This window comes from Balaenoptera acutorostrata, chromosome 3 (assembly GCF_949987535.1).
Source record: "Balaenoptera acutorostrata chromosome 3, mBalAcu1.1, whole genome shotgun sequence".
In the NCBI taxonomy this organism is placed as follows: Eukaryota; Metazoa; Chordata; class Mammalia; order Artiodactyla; family Balaenopteridae; genus Balaenoptera; species Balaenoptera acutorostrata.
The window spans coordinates 44,780,533-44,801,817 of NC_080066.1; positions in this window are offsets into that span (position 1 = coordinate 44,780,533).

Genomic DNA, 21,285 nt, shown 5'->3' on the forward strand with positions numbered 1-21,285 from the left:
AGGATGGTGATGAAGATGATGGTGATGGTGTCCACTTTACTTGGTCTCTTACCTCCCACTGCCACATCTTGACTTCCAGGACCAAATATGGAATGAATGTGGGGTAATTTGATTATGATTTGATGGTATGGAGTATTGCTTAGCCCACAGAAGTTTTACTAAAGACTGTTATGCTTGGTATCTCATGGACAAATGCTGATGAACTGTTGGCTAGAGCTCATTGGCATACTGATCTAAGTCTCTTCTTCCAGAAACCTCACAGACTGCTAACCACTTTCTGTAAATACAGTTGGTCCTCTTTATTCACAGATTCCATACGGTGAATTCACCTACTGCCAACAGCTATTTGTAACTCAAAGTCAATACTCATGAACCTTTGGTGGTCAATTGCAGACATGCAGAAAGCAACAAAAATTTGAGCTCCCCAATGCACGCATTCCCAGCAGAGGTCAAAGAAGGTGGCACTCTGCTTCTTGTTTCAGCTCTCAGACTGTAAACAAGTATTCTTTTCATGGCCTACTTAGAGCCATGTTTTTCACATTTCCGTGCTTTCTGTTGGTGATTTTGCTGTTTGGAATGGTCTCCAAGTGTAGTGCTGAAGTGCTGTCCAGTGCCCCTAAGTGCAAGAAGGCTGTGATGTCACGGAGAAAATAAGGGTGTAAGGTAAGTTTCATTCAGCCATGAGTCATAGTGCTGTTGGCCATGAGCTCAACATTAATGAACCAATGTTTCTATTAAATAAGGTGTCTTTAAACAGAAACATACCTAAAACAAGATTATGTATTTATAGATTGATGAAAATGTGACCAGAGGCTCTCAGGAACCCAGCCCTGTATTTCCCCTAGAAACAGTGGTTCAGAATTCACTAATTCTGTCTGCGGTGACTTTGTAGACAGTCACTACCTCAAATAATGGGAATCAGCTGAACAAGGAAGGAAATGGCCCATGGGGGCCCACAGTGTGTGAGCACATTGGTGGAGAGGGGTGCACAAGGACAAAAACGACTCCTCTCAGGTGCCAGGCTCTGGTGGAAGAAGGAAGGTCTCCTGCTCTGACATCTGCTGACTCAAGGAAGACAGGAAATGTTCCCACAGTGGTTTGGGCACAAGAAGTCTCCATGACTAGTCAAATAATTGTTTCTGGGACCAGACTTTTGGGTGTGGGGTGGTGGAACATGAACTTTCCTTTTCCAAAAGCTGCCTACATAGACTCAAAATGGCTTAAACTCCAACTTCCCTTTTCCCTGGAACTTTTGTGAAGCTTCCGGGAAACAATTTCACTCCTTTCCTGATCAGACCTTCCAGTGTCTTTCCTTCTAAGTAGTACACAGAGATACCATAATGTCCCCAGAGTGACTGCTTTGCATCTGTCCTGGAAGATGATGGCACCCACATCTGGGGCCAGTTCTAAGCACTGCCCACACACAGAATGATGCAATCCTGGGTTTGCACAGTTAAAAAACATATTGGTCCTCTTGCCTCCGAGAGTCATGTCTTGACCTGAGTAGGAGGCCCCTTGTATCACAGTGGCATTCTAAAGGGGATACTGTGAGCTGAAATGCCTGACGGGGCTGTGCCTAATCTGTGAGGGAGTTGGGGACAGACACCTCATTGCTCATCATCATTTCAGGACATTATGCACCGAGCAGCTGGGCAGGCACGACATGGGAGTAACAATACCCCCTCGTGCACTAGAGGAGAGAACATTTGCAAACTCCCTGTGCAGTACCTCCCTAGATGCTCACTTTCTCCTCCTCTTTCCTTCTCTCCCCTCTTTCCCTCCTCCTTCCCTCTTTCTCTGTTTTCTTCTTCCCTGTCATCTCTCCATCTTAATCAGCTCAAATACTCTTTAATACTAATCAGTGTCACATCCTTACTAGTTGATGAATGAAATAGAGAGACAGGAGTTTGGGGTTTGAGTCTCCTCTGTCCCTAAATGCATGAGTTTGGTCAGTTTGTTCATCGAATATTGAGTACTTTTTTCAGGCACCATTCTTGGTCCTCAGGCTAGTAGAGGGAATAAGCAGAATAGATGGCTGTCCTTGTGAAGCTCAGATTCTAGCAGGCATAGATGGACAATAAACAGTAAACATAGCAATTATGTAAGTTAGAAAATGATAAGTGCTATGGAAGAAAGAAAACTTGGAGCAGGATTAAGAGGATGCACACAAGAGTATGAAGGAAAACCACAAGGGGTTACCCTCTCCGAGACCCCACATGCTCATATATAAAATGTGGATGACCCCCACCAGCTCTCCTTGCCAGGATGGAATGAGACACGTGAAAGGGCCATATAAATCATAAACCATGAGATGAATGTTTACTGTTTGAGGAAGAATCTTCTCATCTATATGACCCCAAGTTTAAAATAAACTCCTCATTTGGACCAGAAAATGATGAGGGATGGAAATTGGCATTTGCTGAGTGCCTATCTTGTGCCTCTTACTGTGTTAAGCCCCTCACCTCAGGGACCTCCCCTCATCTCCAAGGTGGGCATCATTATCCCAGTTTTGTGGCTGAGAAAAGCAAGGCTGAGAAGTGAACTAACCCACCCAAGGTCAGGTAACAGAGTTGGGAGATGATGGTGCTGGATTGAGGCTCCATCTCCGTCTTTCTGGGGCTCTTTCTTCAGGGGATCCAATGTGTTAACCTGGCTGGATGACCTCTAAAATTCTTTCAATTCCAAGAGTGCACGGAGTCTCAGTGATTACTCTGTTGGGTAAGGGTAATTGGATGACCCAGAGAAAAACATGTCTCAAAAACATGAGTTGCATAGTTTCTAACAGGAAGGCTATTTCTCAGCTCTCCCGGCAACAGATCTCAGGGGAAACAGACATCAGCAGGCTAGAGGGTCAAGATGAATGGGAGAACTGTGGAAGCTTGACTCAAGGGGCTTCCTCTACCTTGTGGGGTCCTGGAACTCAAGAAGAAGATAAAAGCCTGAGGGATTTTGCTGCCACTTCCAAGCCTCTGAATAGCAAAATTATAAGGATGGACCGCAGTTGAAGAAGCACCTTCTGACAGTGAGGTAATTATTGGAAGCGGTCACCCAACATGCACAGTTGAAAGCACAAGGTGGCTTAGGAAAGGCAAAAACATATCTATCATTTCAAGTTCCAAGCTTGTGCACAGGAAGAATTGACAGGCATGTTAAATATTGCTTGCCAAGAAGTTGACCAGGAAAAAAATAGTTTTTTTCATGCTCTTTTCCCAGTGTTTGAGGTTTTGAGATATTAACTAACTTAATATTATTGATAACGTAGTGTTTTTTGGCTGTTATCTCATGTCTGATCCCTGCCAGGTTATACATAAAGATAGTCTGATTTACATATTTATTAGCTACATTTTACAAGAAAATAGCATCCCCGCATCTCCCATGGTCCACAGTCTGCACTGACTGGCAAGGACATTTAAAATAAGCCCCTGTCACAAATTCTCATTTTATACTGGTCATAGTGATAGCTGTGCATGAAATTATAGTAGAGAGATGCACCCAAGTCTGTGCTGAATATCGAGTTTAAGAGCGATGAGGTCATCTGGTGAGTCTGTGACCCTTCTAATTAGCTAAGGGAGTTACTGATACCCCTGAATCCCCACCTTGGGACACAGTGGCCCAGATCAGCTCACAGAACAAAAGTTCAGATTCTAACATGCTCTGTCTGGAGGCGGTGGCATCAGTGCCCTTTGCAGAAAGGTCTCTCACATTGAGGGGACATTCAGTGGTGTCCCAATGTCCATGGTGGTTTGTTTAGAACAATTTGAACCATTTGACCACCACTGCGGAGTTCCAATCATTCTCCTGGGAGTATGGGCTCCTTCAGCCAAGAAAGCACTGCACGTGATTAGTCTCCTAGTTCAGTTTCCTTTGTCTTATAGAAAAATATGTGTCTATAAAATTTCAACAAGCATTTCTCTTCACAGACATAGAGATACCTGCAAGTGGAACTATTTGGCAAGGAAATACAGGCATCTTGACTGAGGAGGGTCTGTGAAGGTAGAGCTGCCCCCCACTCCTCCAGGAGGAGACTCCAGCTATCTGTTTATTTCCTAGAACTGAGATGCTCACACGTGTTGGGGGACCATACTGCAGGTAGGCACAAGAGAATGAAAGTCTGAATGAATCCAAATTTTCATTTTCTAACTACATCTTTGGGTTTTATTTCTAACTACTGACATAACTGAATGATGATTCAAGTGTTATGTGAGTGACATGGCCAACATTGGACCCACATGATTGCTATGAAAAAGAAAATCTCTTTAACACTCTACTGCTTAACTGTTAATCCAACAATTCACTGGCCTCCTGCTTACCTTCCTGGTCATGGGAAGGACTTGAAAACAATATGGACATTTGGTACACATCTTCTTTGAAAGAGGTATTCATTATCTCTTTTCTCAAGAGCCTGGAAACAACTTTATACCCACTCCAAAATAAGGCATCTTCTGAGAAGTCACACCAAAGGTAATTTGCATCCTTATCTAAGGAGAACATCACAGGCTGCTTCAAAGATTTGCTAGAGGCTTAAGGATCCTGTTTCTGGGTCATCAGGACTCTCTAAGCTGTTTTAGTCCAAGATTTATTCATTTACTCAGAGGTTCATTCATTCAATCAGAGATTTATTCCTATGAACACAGATTAAATGATGAGATACATAATATAAATCTAGGGATTGCTGGGTGAATTTCCAGAGGGAAAACACTGATAGGTATTTTAATGTCCCTTGCTACAGACAAGTATTTGGTTTTTCTTTGCTTCTATTAGCTAAAACTGGAATCTTCCAAACTGAGTTTGACCATCTAAGGTCAGGGACCTCACTCAGATGTATGGCTCTTCTGGAAAACTAGATTGATTCTTAGATCATCTTTTCCAGGCCTCCTGTGAGCTGGCACCCAATTTCAACCACCTTTCTCCTTGAGTGGTTCAAGCAGGTTGAAACTCTTTAAACAAGGTTTTCTCTCCAACATTTAACCTCCTGATCAGAATCAAGACATTTGCCCACACTGCACTGGGCCCATCAGGAAGATGTTCAGTTATAGCCTTAGAGGGGCATAAGGGACAGAGACCCTGCGAAGCATGGGGAGATCAAGTGAGGAATAGGGAACACTGCAGGAAAAGATGCAGGTGAGCTGCAGGGAGAAGATAACCCAGTCCTGAGAACAGGAGGGTCTGATGGCCTCACCTCCTCAGTACTCTCTCCTCTCCATCTATCACAGACAGCATTCTGTCTGTGCCAGTTCTCTCTGTTATCCCCTCAAAATTGCCATTAAATAGAAAATTTGGATATTGTGTATAAAATTTGGAAATTGCATGTGTATGTGAGAGGGAGAGGAAATTAAAAAGAAATGAAGGTTATCAAGAGGACAGGAGATAACAAGTATGGTGATCACCATACTCATGTGGGTAGGTAGCTCACCTCCAGCTAACAAAAGCTGTGAAGCTGTGAAGGAGGAAAAGTTTCCACACACTAGGAAGCCCCTTCACTGGGAGAGATGGGAGGTGGGCAGGGGGGAAGGTTCAGAGACAAGGAGAAGAGTGCAGCAACAGGGGTGCAGAGGGCAAAGCAGAGAGATTCCCACACAGAGGGTGGCTGCCGAGCAGCACCCACCAGCCTGAGAGGCTTGTCTGCTCAGCCGCTGGGGCGGGTGGGGGCTGGGAGCTGAGGCTCTGGGTTTGGAGCTCAGATCCCAGGGAGTAGACTGGGGTTGGCTGCGTGAACACAGCCTGAAGGGGGCTAGTGCGCCACAGCTTGCAGGGAGGGAGTCTAGGAAAAAGTCTTGACCTGCCTAAGAGGCAAGAGACCATTGTTTCGGAGTGCTCAAGGAGAGGGGCTTCAGAGCACCACCTAAACGAGCTCCAGAGAAGGGTGCAAGCTGCGGCTATCATTGTGGACACCAGAGACGGGCATGAAACACTAAGGCTGCTGCTGCAGCCACCAAGAAACCTGTGTGCAAACACAGGTCACTATCCACACCTCCCCTCTCGGGAGCTGGTGCAGCCCACCACTGCCAGGGTCACGTGATCCAGGGACAACTTCACCAGGAGAACACATGGTGTGCCCCAGGCTGTTGCAACGTCATGTCGGCCTCTGCTGCCGCAGGCTCACCATGCATTCCATACCCCTCCCTCCCCGCAGACTGAGTGAGCCCGAGCCCCCTAATCAGCTGCTACTTTAACACTGTCCTCTCTGGGTGGGGAGCAGATGCCCTCAGGTGACCTACATGTGGTGGCAGGGCCAAATCCAAAGGTGAACCCCAGGAGCTTTGGGAACAAAGAAGAGAAAGGGGAATCTCTCCCAGCAGCCTCAGGAGCAGCAATCACCTTGATGTACCCTGCATCTGTGGAATACCTCAATAGACAATGAATCATCCCAAAATTTAGGCAGTGGACTTTGGGAGCAACAGTAGACTTGGGGTTTGCTTTTTGCATATAATTTTTTTCTGGATTTATATCTATTTTCCTTTAGTATTTAGAGCTTATTATCATTGGTAGATTTGTTTATTGATTTTGTTGCTCTCTTCCTTTTTTGTAATATATATATATATTTTCCTTTTTCTCTTTTTATGAGTGTGTATGTGTATGCTTCTTTGTGTGATTTTGTCGGTATAGCTTTGCTTTTACCATTTGTCCTAGGGTTCTGTCTGTCCATTTTTTGTTTTTGTTTTTTCTATAGTTTTTAGTGCTTGTTATCATTGGTGGATTTGTTTTTTAGTTTGGTTGTTCTCTTCTTTCTTTTTTTATTACATTTTTATTTTTTATTTTAATAACTTTTATTTTATTTTTTTCTTTCTTTCTTTTTTTTTCTCCCTTTTCTTCTGAGCCGAGTGGCTGATAGAGTCATGGCGCTCCGGCTGGGTGTCAGGCCTGAGCATCTGAGGAGGGAGAGCCAAGTTCAGGACATTGGTCCACCACAGACGTCCCAGCCACACGTAATATCAAATGGTGAAAGCTCTCACAGAGATCTCCATCCCAATGCTAAGACCCAGCTCAACTCAACAACCAGCAAGCTACAGTGTTGGAAACCCTATGCCAAACAACTAGCAAGACAGGAACACAACCCAACCCATTAGCAGAGAGGCAACCTAAAATCAAAGTGAGTTCACAGACACCCCAAAACACACCACCGGATGCGATCCTGCCCACCAGAAAGACAAGATCCAGACTCATCCACCAGAACACAGGCACCAGTCCCCTCCACCAGGAAGCCTACACAACCCACTGAACCAACCTTAGCCACTGGGGTCAGACACCAAAAACAATGGGAACTATGAACCTGCAGGCTGCGAAAAGGAGACCCAACACAGTAAGTTAAGCAAAATGAGAAGACAGAGAAACACACAGCAGATGAAGGAGCAAGGTAAAAAATCCACCGGAACAAACAAATGAACAGGAAATAGGCAGCCTACCTGAAAAACAATTCAGAGTAATGAGAGTAAAGATGATCCAAAATCTTGGAAATAGAATGGAGAAAATACAAGAAACGTTTAACAAAGACCTAGAAGAACTAAAGAGCAAACAAACAATGATGAACAACACAATAAATGAAATTTAAAATTCTCTAGAAGGAATAAATAGCAGAATAACTGAGGAAGAAGAACAGATAAGTGACCTGGAAGATAAAATAGTGGAAATAACTACCACAGAGCAGAATAAAGATAAAAGAATGAAAAGAAGTGAGGACAGTCTCAGAGACCTCTGGGACAACATTAAAAGCACCAACATTTGAATTATAGGGAACCCAGAAGAAGAAGAGAAAAAAGAAAGGGACTGAGAAAATATTTGAAGAGATTAGAGTTCAAAACTTCCCTAATATGGGAAAGGAAATAGTCAATCAAGTCCAAGAAGCACAGAGAGTCCCATACAGGATATATCCAAGGAGAAATATGGCAAGACACATATTATTCAAACTATCAAAAATTAAAAACAAAGGAAAAATATTAAAAGCAGCAAGGGAAAAGCAACAAATAGCATACAAGGGAATCCCCATAAGGTTAACAGCTGATCTTTCAACAGAAACTCTGTAAGCCAGAAGGGAGTGGAAGGACATATTTAAAGTGATGAAAGGGAAAAACCTACAACCAAGATTACTCTACCCAGCAAGGATCTCATTCAGAGTTGATGGAGAAATTAAAATTTTACAGCCAAGCAAAAGCTAAGAGAATTCAGCACCACCAAATCAGCTTTACAACAAATGCTAAAGGAACTTCTCTAGGCAGGAAACACAACAGAAGCAAAAAATCTACTATAACAAACCCAAAACAATTAAGAAAATGGTAATAGGAATATACATATGGATAACTACCTTAAATGTAAATGGATTATATGCTACAAACAAAAGGCATAGACTGGCTGAATGGATATAAAAACAAGACCCATATATATGCTGTCTACAAAAGGCTCACTTCAGACCTAGGGACACATACAGACTGAAAGTGAGGAGGTGGAAAAAGATATGCCATGCAAATGGAAATCAAAAGAAAGTTCAAGAAACAATTCTCATATCAGACAAAATAGACTTTAAAATAAAGACTATTACAAGAGAAGAGACAAAGAAGGACACTACCTAATGATCAAGGGATCAATCCAAGAAGATGATATAACAATTGTAAATATCTATGCACCCAGCATAGGAGCACCTCAATACATAAGGCAAATACTAACAGCCATAAAAGGGGAAATCAGCAGTAACAAAACTCTGGTAGGGGACTTTAACACCCCACTTTTACCTATGGACAGATCATCCAAAATGAAAATAAATAAGGAAACATACACTTTAAATGATACATTAAACAAGATGGATTTAATTGATATTTATAGTACTTTCCATCCAAAAACAACACAATACACTTTCTTCTCAAGTGTGCATGGAACATTCTCCAGGATAGATCATATCTTGGGCCACAAATCAAGCCTTAGTAAATTGAAGAAAATTGAAATCATATCAAGTATCTTTTCTGACCACAATGCTATGAGACTAAATATCAGTTAGAGGAAAAAATCTGTAAAAAATACAAACACATGGAGGCTAAACAATACACTACTAAATAACCAAGAGATCACTGAATAAATCAAAGAGGAAATCAAAAAATACCTAGAAACAAAGGACAATGAAAACACAATGACCCAAAACCTATGGGATGCAGCAAAAGCAGTTCTAAGAGGGAAGTTTATAGCAATACAATCCTACCTTAAGAAAAAAGAAACATCTCAAATAAACAACCTAACCTTACACCTAAAGCAATTAGAGAAAGAAGAACAAAAAAAACCCAAAGTTAGTAGAAGGAAACAAATCATAAAGATCAGATCACAAAAAAATGAAAAAGAAGTGGAAAGAAGGAGGAAATGATAACAAAGATCAATAAAACTAAAAGCTGGTTCTTTGAGAAGATAAAAAAAATTGATAAACCGTTAACCAGACTCATCAAGAAAAAAAGAGAGAAGACTCCAATCAATAGAATTAGAAATGAAAAAGGAGAAGTAACAACTGACACTGCAGAAATACAAAGGATCATGAGTGATTACTACAAGCAACTCTATGCCAATAAAATGGACAACCTGGAAGAAATGGACAAATTCTTAGAAAAGCACAACCTTCCAAGACTGAACCAGGAAGAAATAGAAAATATAAACAGACCAATCACAAGCACTGAAATTGAAACTATGATTAAAAATCTTCCAAAAAACAAAAGTCCAGGATGACATGGCTTCACAGGTGAATTCTATCAAACATTTAGAGAAGAGCTAACGCCTATCCTTCTCAAACTCTTCCAAATTATAACAGAGGAAGGAACACTCCCAAACTCATTGTACGAGGCCACCAGCACCCTGAAACCAAAACCAGACAAAGATGTCACAAAAAAAGAAAACTACGGTCCAATATCACTGATGAACATAGATGCAAAAATCCTCAACAAAATACTAGCAAACTGAATCCAACAGCACATTAAAGGGTTCATACACCATGATCAAATGGGGTTTATCCCAGGAATGCAAGGATTCTTCAATACATGCAAATCAATCAATGTGATACACCATACTAACAAACTGAAGGATAAACACCATATGATCATCTCAGTAGATGCAGAAAAAGCTTTTCACAAAATTCAACCCCCGTTATGAAAAAATCCCTCCAGAAAGTAGGCATAGAGAGAACTTATCTCAACATAATAAAGGCCATATATGACAAGCACACACCTGGCATCGTTCTCAATGGTGAAAAACTGAAACCATTTCCACTAAGATCAGGAACAAGACAAGATTGTCCACTCTCACCACTATTATTCAACATAGTTTTGGAAGTTTTAGCCACAGCAATCAGAGAAGAAAAAGAAATAAAAGGAATCCAAATCAGAAGAGAAGTAACACTGTCACTGTTGGCAGATGACATGATACTATACATAGAGAATCCTAAAGGTGCTACCAGGAAACTACTAGAGCTAATCAATGAATTTGGTAAAGTAACAGGATACAAAATTAATGCACAGAAATCTCTTGCATTCCTATACACAAATGATGAAAAATCTGAAAGAGAAATTAAGGAAACACTCCCATTTACCATTGCAACAAAAAGAATAAAATACCTAGGAATAAACCTACCTAGGGAGAAAAAAGATCTGTATGCAGAAAACTATAAGACACTGATGAAAGAAATTAACGATGATACAGATGGAGAGGTATACCACGTTCTTGGATTGAAAGAATCAACATTGTGAAAATGACTATACTACCCAAAGCAATCTACAGATTCAATGCAATCCCTATCAAACTACCAATGGCATTTTTCACAGAACTAGAACAAAAAATTGTGCAACATTTATGGAAACACAAAAGACTCCGAATAGCCAAAGCAATCTTGAGAAAGAAAAACAGAGCTGGAGGAATCAGGCTCCCTGACTTCAGACTATATTACAAAGCTACAGCAATCAAGACAGTAAGGTACTGGCACAAAAGCAGAAATATAGATCAATGGAACAAGATAGAAAGCCCAGAGATAAATCCACACAAGTATGGTCACCTTATCTTTGACAAAGGAGGCAAGAATATACAATGGAGAAAAGACAGCCTCTTCAATAATTGGTGCTGGGAAAACTGGATGGCTACATGTAAAAGAATGAAATTAGAATGCTCCCTAACACCATACACAAAAATAAACTCAAAATGGATTAAAGACCTAAACGCAAGGCCAGACACTATAAAACTCTTAGAGGAAAACATAGGCAGAACACTCTATGACATAAATCACAGCAAGATCCTTTTTGACCCACTTCCTAGAGAGATGGAAATAAAAACAAAAATAAACAAATGAGACTAAATGAAACTTACAAGCTTTTGCACAGCAAAGGAAACTATAACCAAGACGAAAAGACAGCCCTCAGAATGGGAGAAAATATTTGCAAATGAAGCAACTGACAAAGGATTAATCTCCAAAATATACAAGCAGCTCAATACCAAAAAATCAAACAACCCAATCCAAAAATGCGCAGAAGACTTAAATAGACATTTCTCCAAAGAAGATATATAGATTGGCAACAAACACATGAAAGGATGCTCAACATCACTAATCATTAGAGAAATGCAAATCAAAACTACAATGAGATATCACCTAACACTGGTTAGAATGACCATCATCAAAAAATCTACAAACAATAAATGCTGGAGATGTTGTGGAGAAAAGGGAACTCACTTGCATTGTTGGTGGGAATGTAAACTGATACAGCCTCTATGGAGAACATTATGGAGGTTCCTTAAAAAGTTAAAAATACAACTACCATGTGACCCAACATTCCCACTACTGGGCATATACCCTGAGAAAACCATAATTCAAAAAGTGTCATGTACCACAATGTTCATTGCAGATTTATTTACAATAGCCAGGACATGGAAACAACTTAAGTGTCCAGCAACAGATGAATGGATAAAGAAGATGTGGCACATATATACAATGGAATATTACTCAGTCATAAAAAGAAACGAAGTTGAGTTATTTGCCATGAAGTGGATGGACCTAGAGACTGTCATACAGAGTGAAGTAAGTCAGAAAGAGAAAAACAAATACTGTATGCTAACACATATATATGGAATCTAAAAAAAAAAAAAAAAGGTTCAGAAGAACCTAGGGGCATGACAGGAAGAAAGATGCAGACGTAGAGAATGGACTTGAGGACACGGGGAGGGGGAAGGTTAAGCTGGGACGAAGTGAGAGAGTAACAGTGACGTATATACACTACCAAATATAAAATAGATAGCTAGTGGGAAGCAGCTGCATAACACAGGGAGATCAGCTTGGTGCTTTGTGTCCCCTTAGGAGGGTGGGATAGCGAGGGTGGGAGGGAGATGCAAGAGGGAGGGGATATGGGGATATATGTATACATACAGCTGATTCGCTTTGTTGTACAGCAGAAACTAACACACCATTGTAAAGCAATTATACTCCAATAGAGATGTTAAATAAATAAATAAATAAAATAAAATTAGCCACACCTACGTAGTTGGTGTGATATATTGTTTGGCATTGTCACTGCACATGGTGGAATTTTTTCAGACACTTTGTTAATTGCAATACCGAAGTTAATTGTTATGTCCTAAACTGGGTATATAAGATTTAAAATCAGGAAAGACATTTTCAGAGTTCGGAAGATCTGATTTGCATTTCCTTAACCTCCTAAATTTCTTTTAATTCTGCAACAAATATAATGTGACAGAGCATTATCAGAAGGGCTCCAAATATTTGTAATTTATAACAAGCCTCTCTGAGGATTTCAAAAATGAGAGATATACTTTATCATCACAGGTCTTGACTCTGCTAAGTTTCCAAGGCAGCATGTGGCTGTTCTTTATAAAATAGGTATCATTAAAATCCTGCTCCTGGATAGAGCAGGCCTTTACAGCTGCCCACACAGCACAAACTAAAACAAAGTTCTGGCAACCACTTCTCTGATTGATGTAAATAGCCAGCCCTGTTAATTCAGGGCTGGGTGAATTTTCTCTTGGTTTTCTTTACCAGTCTGCTCTGCACATCTATCACATTAATTGATTAATTGCGAGCTTCCCATCGGGCAGCCTGCTATATGAAAGCCCCAGGGAGTTTAACTTAAGGTTAAAAAAAAAAATCATAACGATCCCCCACAAAACCCTTTTCCTAAAATAGGAAGAAAGTCAAGATTTAATTAAGATTTTTTTCCCTTGAAGTGTCCACTTAACCACTCCTTTTTTGCACCTCACTTAATGCCTTAAGGATGTAGGGTTCATTCTGGCATTACTTCCTCCTACTCTTGGCCAACTGGTGTAACCTTGAGTCCAGCAGCCAAGTAATCCCTGATTTACTAGCCCTACTTTATGTCTCTATGAAGCTATCTTTCAAAATTTGCACACTGACCCCCCAACTTGATCAAAATATGTATAAAATTCTTTTTGGAGGAGACAGTTTATAAATAGGAAAGAAGATTTGTTATATTACAAGTTGTAAGAATAGCCTTGGGTGATTATTTTTTTTTTTTTTTTCTAATAGGGAAGAGTCAGTCATCACTGGGATATTTTAGAATCCCAAGGACAAACCAAGTTTCAGTTGTCTGATCCATTTAAGAATAATATATCTTCAAAATTTTTGCTTCAACATCTAGAAAGGATTCACTTTCTTATTTCAAACCAATTAAATATTCTGAGTGAAACAAGTCACTCATTTTCCTCTGAACTTTTAGAAATGTCCTCATTAAAAAAAAACATAGTACCTATTATTAACCTGAATTCGCGTTGACTGTGTTTTAGGGTATTTTTAAATGGTGAGCTCAATTTCTGAAATTAAACGTTTTATTTGCAATTTTCTAAAAAGAAAAAAAAAATCTGTTGGGACAATTACCCTACTTTGAACAGTCACCTTCTAAATTGGATTGATGTCATTGAGTGCAATACTCCTACCAGTCTACAAACGCTAACTGTGTATTTTCAGGCCAGTGGTTCCAAACCATCATCTTAGGGGGTTATGAAGAGGCTCCTCCAGGGCTGCCATGTGAGGGAGGAAGGCCCTTCAAGGCAGCTCTGCTTCTGTTTTATATATAGGGATGCCAAGAAAGAGTGCTGAACAGATGGTCCATGACTATAAAAGTTTCTAGGTAATTATTTAGGAGTCTTTCTCACTAATTCCTCATGACCTTTGTTGGAATTAACTCCTTGATTATTATGTATTAATAAACTAGACTAGACAAGATCAAAATAACAAACCAACCACAGAATCTCAGTGGTTTACCACAACTGTGGCTTTTCGCTTACTCATGACAACTTATATGACCAACACAGGGTGGCAGAGAGTCCTTCTTCACTAGACACTGAGGGATCTAGCTTGACTGGTATTCCAACATCTCCATCCAGGACCTCCATGTCACCAAGGCAGGGCAAGAGAGAGACTGAAGATCGTGCCCTGGAAATTCAAAATCTACAACCCGGAAGTGATGAACACTACTTTCACTTTCACCATTGACCAGAACACTCCCACGGCCCCACCTAACTGAAAGGAGCTGGGGAGCACAGAATTTCAAGTGCCCAGGAAGTAGAGAAGAATGGGATATTTGCAATATCTGGTAATGTCCATCAGAGCTTCTCTCTTGTTCCCTTCATCCCATACTCCTGACTTCCAACTCCCTCCCAGGCTTTCTCTGATTTTAGGACATCTTGGACCCTTTTCTGGAATTCCAGTTGTGTCTCTGTCCTTGTCCTCTCCATACATGTCAGCCACACACATGCACACACACACATACACACACAACAATAGGAAATGATGGTGTGACAGTTAGTTGAAAATACTCATACACATATAGTAGAAACAAAAGTAAATAAGAAGCATGAGCATTCAGAATGCCTAGAACTTGTTAAGATGACTCATAAGAATTGGTATTGATGGTCACCAGGCCCTGCCATTTTGTGCCCTCATATATTTGTAAATGGTTCATAATAAATCCTCTGCTCATATTTAATACCACTGTCCTTGAAAATATTGTAGCTCACTGATGACACTGGTCCTGTCTCAGTTAAACATGCCTGTATGTGTGTGTGTGTGTGTGTGTGTGTGTGTGTGTGTGTGTGTGTTGGGGGGAGGGGATTGGCAGGATTATCCCCATCCAAATGCAGAAATAGAAAATTCAACTGAAATGACCTGGCAGAATTTTCAAAATTATAATACTCAATGCTGGCAGAGGTACAAGGAGGCAGGCATGCTCATACATTACAGGTGAGAGCGAACTCTAATATGACATTTCTGAAGGACAATTTGGAAATAGCTCTCAAAAGATTTTAAACTGTGTATATACTTTGTTCCAGCACTTCCATTTCTAAAATTTGTTCCTGGGGGTAAGCACAAAAATTTAGTTGTAAAGTTGTTCAGTATAACATTATTTATTATAGGCTTGAAACATCCTAGATGACCAACAATAGGGAATCGAATAAATCATTTCATATTATTGGACACTACCCAACAATTAAAATTACATTGTGGAAATATATTTATTGACATGAAAAGCTGTTCATAAATTATTATTACATGTTTCCATTTTGGAAACCACTACACACACACACACACACACACACACACACTTTTTACCTTTGCGTAAGGTAATTTGGCTTGGCTGATTTTTATCTTCTTATTTTAATTTATCTGAAATTACTTTGCAGCTGAGATATTTGTGTAAAAACATTATTTTGAAAACATTTGAAATGTGGCATTTTTAAGGAGGCCTTCTGGGGTTGACCCATCCATGCATCATCCCTACTCACCCCAAGACCCCCACTGGACAGATATCATAACCCTTGGCTAAATCTCTCTCCTCTTTTATATTGTATTCACCTAGCAAACAGCCTCACACGTGGTCATTTACCTCCATGACTTTTTGCTTTCATTCATTTTATTCTCTAATTCTTTGGGCATGAATACCCATAAAACCTCTCAAAACTCTTCTCCCCAGGACCTTGAGTTTAGACCCCTTCTCTCTTGCACACAGTTCTATACTAGCTCCATGGTTTCAAGCATCATGAACTATGTGTAAGAGGCTTCCTTCCACCCACCTGTCCCATCCTTCAGAATCTATATCTCAATAAATGATATTTGTTATTAACCTTGTACACTCCCACCACTCTAATCACGGGAATGGGATAAGATACTAAAGCAAAGTTGTTTATATTTGTATAAACATAAAACTCATGAAAACCTGGGAAAATGATGAAACTCACCCTGGTGACTTGGTATTGAAGAGTTATAATGAGAGAAGAACACTATTAAACAAATTTCCCGGTAAGGGCTTGTTTATCCTAACATCTGGACTGTGACAATTGTAAAGTTTTTGAATAACCTTATATGTTTTTCCAATATTCGTCATGGGTATTTAGCTAATAAGCAGCTAAATAAAATTCTAGGCAAACAAGCCCTTCTGTTTCACTATCGAAGTACATGAATGTCCTCACAAAAATTTCCTCTTGTTAAAATTGTGCTGAGTACACCAATGAACATTATTTATGTGGCAGGAGAAAATAGAGGCTATTCTATTTTATTAGAAACAAATGTCCACCTTTCTTTCAGATCAGCCTTTGTTTATATGACTTGTGCTATTCAGACTCTTATTTCATGTGGTAATGACATTACACTTCTGCATGTTGGGGCAGTTTGTCCTCCACCATGTCAGAATCAATGAGCATTCTTATTGGTCTAAAAGCACTAAGTGAAAAGCATTGCCCTGGAAAAAAGAAAAATATGACTGTGCTAAGAATTTTTCAGCACATTCTGAAGTACTTCTCCCCAATTCTGCACTCTGGTGGGGCTACATTTCTAAGGAAGTCATCTGTGCAAATATACATGGAGTCTTCCAGGGCCGGGCACACACCAGCTACTTCAGGACTGTGTGGGTGCGAGTGACAAATTCTCCTGCTGGATATGTTATCACACATCATGGTAACACTGAGGAGCCATCCATCTGGATCGACTTTATACTCTGAAATGTAAGGTTTCAGATTTGGATGAAATGTACACTTATTTGTTGAGGCAGCTTGTTAGGAAGAAGAATTGACTGCAGTGGAGGTCAGAGCCAAAGTGACATTGAGGTGTTCAATACCTAAGGAGATAATAAGTGACATAAAAGGATTTGTTTCATTAACTTGTGTCTCAAAGCTTCCTCTAGAAGAGTTCTTTATTTATAGATGCATATGCCTCACCCAAGTTAAAAATATAGAATTTAGATGGGAGCAAGAAGTTAAACCTGTAAGGATAATATTACGAAACGAAATATGACCCACACTATAAACTCAATACCTTTTGGGCTGACCGAGGGCCCCATTTAAATATAACATTACTATTTGTTGTACATAATTTTGGTGGCGGTATCACTAAATTTACTATGACTCTTTTCAACAAGATGGCTAAACCCTATTGAAATAAGATCCCTTGATTAAATCAGTAATAAATCAAATACACTTAAAGCTCCGTAATGCACTTAGTGAGAGAGCCAACACTTGAGAAAGAGTGACTACCGCGTCAGCTGTTCTGCTCTCAACAGTCGTCACTGAGTTAAAGACTTGTCTTACTTCATCAGCTAGAGGGACTGAAGAAGAGGAATATAGGAAGAAATGGATGAAGCTGACAGTTATGTATGGTGATGTCCTCCACAGTGTACAGCCAACCAAGAGCCATGGGCTCTTTCTACACCTTCTGAGAGATTAGAACTCAATAGGGAAGGACAGAGACTCATCAGGTCAGGGTTGTTCTCCTATAGCAGGAAGACTGTAGTGGGAAGTAGAGAAGTAGAATGATGAGGCAGAGAGAAAACTGCAATGGAACCAGATCTAAGTTTGCTGTTGGGGCTTTGACAAATATCATGACATCTCTGAGCCTAGATTTTCCTACCTGAGCAATATTGATCATTACATATGGAGTGTATTAGTTTGCTGAGGCTGCCATAACAAAATACCACAGAATGGATAGCTTAAACAACAGAAATTTATTTCCTCATAGTTCTGGAGGCCAGAATCCAAAATCCCAAGTTGGTTTCTCCTGAGGCCTCTCTCCTTGGCTTGCAGACGGCTGCTTTCTCATTGCAGATATCTCCTCACGTCATTGTTCCTCGGTGTTCTCACATGCCTGGGGTGTCTCTGTGTGTCCTAATTGCTTCTTCTTGTAAGGATACCAGTCTTTTCAGGTAAGGATCCACACTAACAGCCTCATTTTAACTTAATCACCTCTTTAAAAGCCTGATCTCATATATATGTGTTAGCATATGGTATTTGTTTTTCTCTTTCTGACTTACTTCACCCTGTATGACAGACTCTAGGTCCATCCACCTCACTACAAATAACTCAATTTCCTTTCTTTTTATGGCCGTATGCTAACACATATATATGGAACCTAAGGAAAAAAAAAAAGGTCATGGAGAACCTAGGGGTAAGACGGGAATAAAGACACAGACCTACTAGAGAATGGACTTGAGGATATGGGGAGGGGGAAGGGTAAGCTGTGACAAAGTGAGAGAGTGGCATGGACATATATACACTACCAAACGTAAAATAGCTAGCTAGTGGGAAGCAGCCACATAGCACAGGGAGATCAGCTCCATGCTTTGTGACCACCTAGAGGGGTGGGATAGGGAGGGTGGGAGGGAGATGCAAGAGGGAAGATATGGGGATATATGTATATGTATAACTAATTCACTTTGTTATAAAGCAGAAACTAACACACCATTGTAAAGCAATTATACTCCAATAAAGATGTTAAAAAAAAAAAAAAAAGCCTGATCTCTAAATAGAGTCACAGTCAGATGTAAAGGGTTAGGGCTTCAACATATGAATTTGGGGTTGGGGGACACAATTCAGCCCACAGCACAAAGCAAATGTAAGTATGCAAAGAGATAATGGGTATTCAAGCACATGAGAGATTGCAGGGTGATTTAGGGCATAATTCATTATCACATGGAAGGAAATGTCAGAACACACTGCCCCAGACTTTCACCAGGAGCAACTGGCTCATGGAAGCTACCTTCAAGTCTTTTTGTTGTGAGGAAAGTGGAAAAGGGGGATGGAAGGGGGAAAGACATACAGAATAATTTTTACTAATATTTTGGTCACTGGGCATCCATTCTTTTTTATACTTTGATTTCCTTTGGGAACTTACCTCCTGGGCCCCATACACTGGGTGCTGTGGAAATGCCCTGCATTCCCAGCATAGGAGCCGAGAGGTCACTGTGAAGACTTTCTGCACATCCAAGGTGGTAAAGCACACAACCTTAGTTGGCTAACTGGCTACAGTCTGCTGGAACATTGTGTCCTATTAAAGTGATGTAAGGATGAAGAAAAATTGTTGGGTTTTATTCACTTCTTCTGAAGAGCTCTGATAGCCCAGTGTGTCATAATGTCCTGCTCCTAAGTGTAGTTTTCTGCCCTATTGCTGATTCTTAATGCTTCCCAATATTCTTTCCCCAAGTTCTCTTTTGCTTAAAGTAGCTAGAGTTTGGGTCTATTGCTTACAACCAAAAAAGCCATAACTGGTAAAAGATAGTGGAAGGATGAACAGAAAGAAGTTTGCAACAGAAGGGGAAAGATGGAAGGAGGGAAAATTGAAAGAATAGAAAGATAGAAAATTGAAAGGAAAGAGGGAAGAAGAGATAGAAGAAGGAAACAGGTGGAAGGGCTGGAAAAGAAGAGGAAGGATGAAAGAATGAGAAGGTCACAAGGCATAGCAGCTCAGACCTCCCTTGAGTGAAATCAGCTCTATACCCAGAGAAGAGAATGTGGTTTCCCTCTAATGCTTAACATACAGAGCTTCAACTCAGCAAGACTATCTTTCTGTTTAAGGAAATTAGTGCTGCCCTGGTCCACCCGGGTCATTTAATAGCAAAAGGTTTCACCTCTTGGGGCAGCCTAAGGTTATGAAACCTTATACGGAGCTGAAATTTGCTCCCAGTAATGTATACTCTCTGGAGCAGCTCCAAACAAGTCTCCTGACAGACTTGCAAATATTTTAAGACTGATCGAGAGGGAAAGGGTGGAGATCTAGAAGCTACACTCAATGAGGTCACTATATCCCAGATTCTGGTCCTCTGCTTTGTACATCCAGAAACTCAATTCATCCGGGGGACCCAGAATGGACTGGTCAATTCAAACAAATTTATAACGTGATTGACAGGTAGAACGGGATTCCAATTTCTCAGTACAAAAGTACTAAGTTAGAATCAGATCTTGATCCAAACTTGGCCCCTGTATTTCTTATCTTGTAATTTTTGTACAAGTTTATTAACCTCTCTGAGCCTGAGTAACGCCTGTGGTTGGTGTGAGGGTTGCATTAGATATTCCCTGTGAAGTGCCTGGGTGTTATGGGGACCCAGCACAAGTCACTTGTCATTCCTCACCTTCTGTACCTGACTCCTCTCCTGAATCTCTTCAGATGTTCTCAGCCTCATCTGTTCTTGCTTCAGCTACTACAACAGCAACCAGCTCTGCGTTATCTCTGACTAATTTCAAGCAGGGGCAACCTGGCAGTGCCTTCCTCCTGCCTGTTTCTTCTCCTCTCCATCATGGCCATCCCTGCTGACTGGGAGGTGTGGAGGCTGCAGGACACTCCTTGGCACCCACCTGTGCATGACCTTGAAAGGTAGGGGAGTTACCACCATAGAGTGAATCTTTGACCAAGGAGAGACAGGACCCAGGATAAATCCTTCCATCTTTCTCCATTCCACTGTCCTGTGACCATTTATAAGGTCTGTCCCTTCATCCTCAGGACCCCTTGGCCTCTTAGAATTTGCTATCTAGTGGCACTTGGCAGCGGCTGACCTCAGTAAGTCATCCTTGTGTTGGTTTTTCCTCCTTCTCTCCCTCACTCCCTGAGATACTTACTTCCTACCTAGTAATGACCCAGAAGCCTTTTTCTTAGGAAACCCAGGCTAAAATGAACTTCCTAGGGAACCCAGGCTAAAATGAACTCCGACTCCCTTTCCCTTTCCAAGTACCAGAATACCCACATTGGTCTGTCCATTGTCTGGATCAGGCAAATTTCATGGTACCCAGGAGATTATACTAAAAGTTTGCAGTTTGCTGGTATATATTTAGAATGAAATATTATGCAGCCTTAAAAAGTAAAAAAAAAAAAAAAAATCCCATCATATACTACAACATGGATGAACCTTGAGAACATTATGGTCAGTAAAATAAGCCAGTCATAAAATGACAAAAACTGTACAGTTCCACTTAAATGAAATACCTAGAATAATCAAGTTCATAGAGACAGAAAATAGAATGGTGGTTACCAGGGACTGGGGGAGAGGGAGA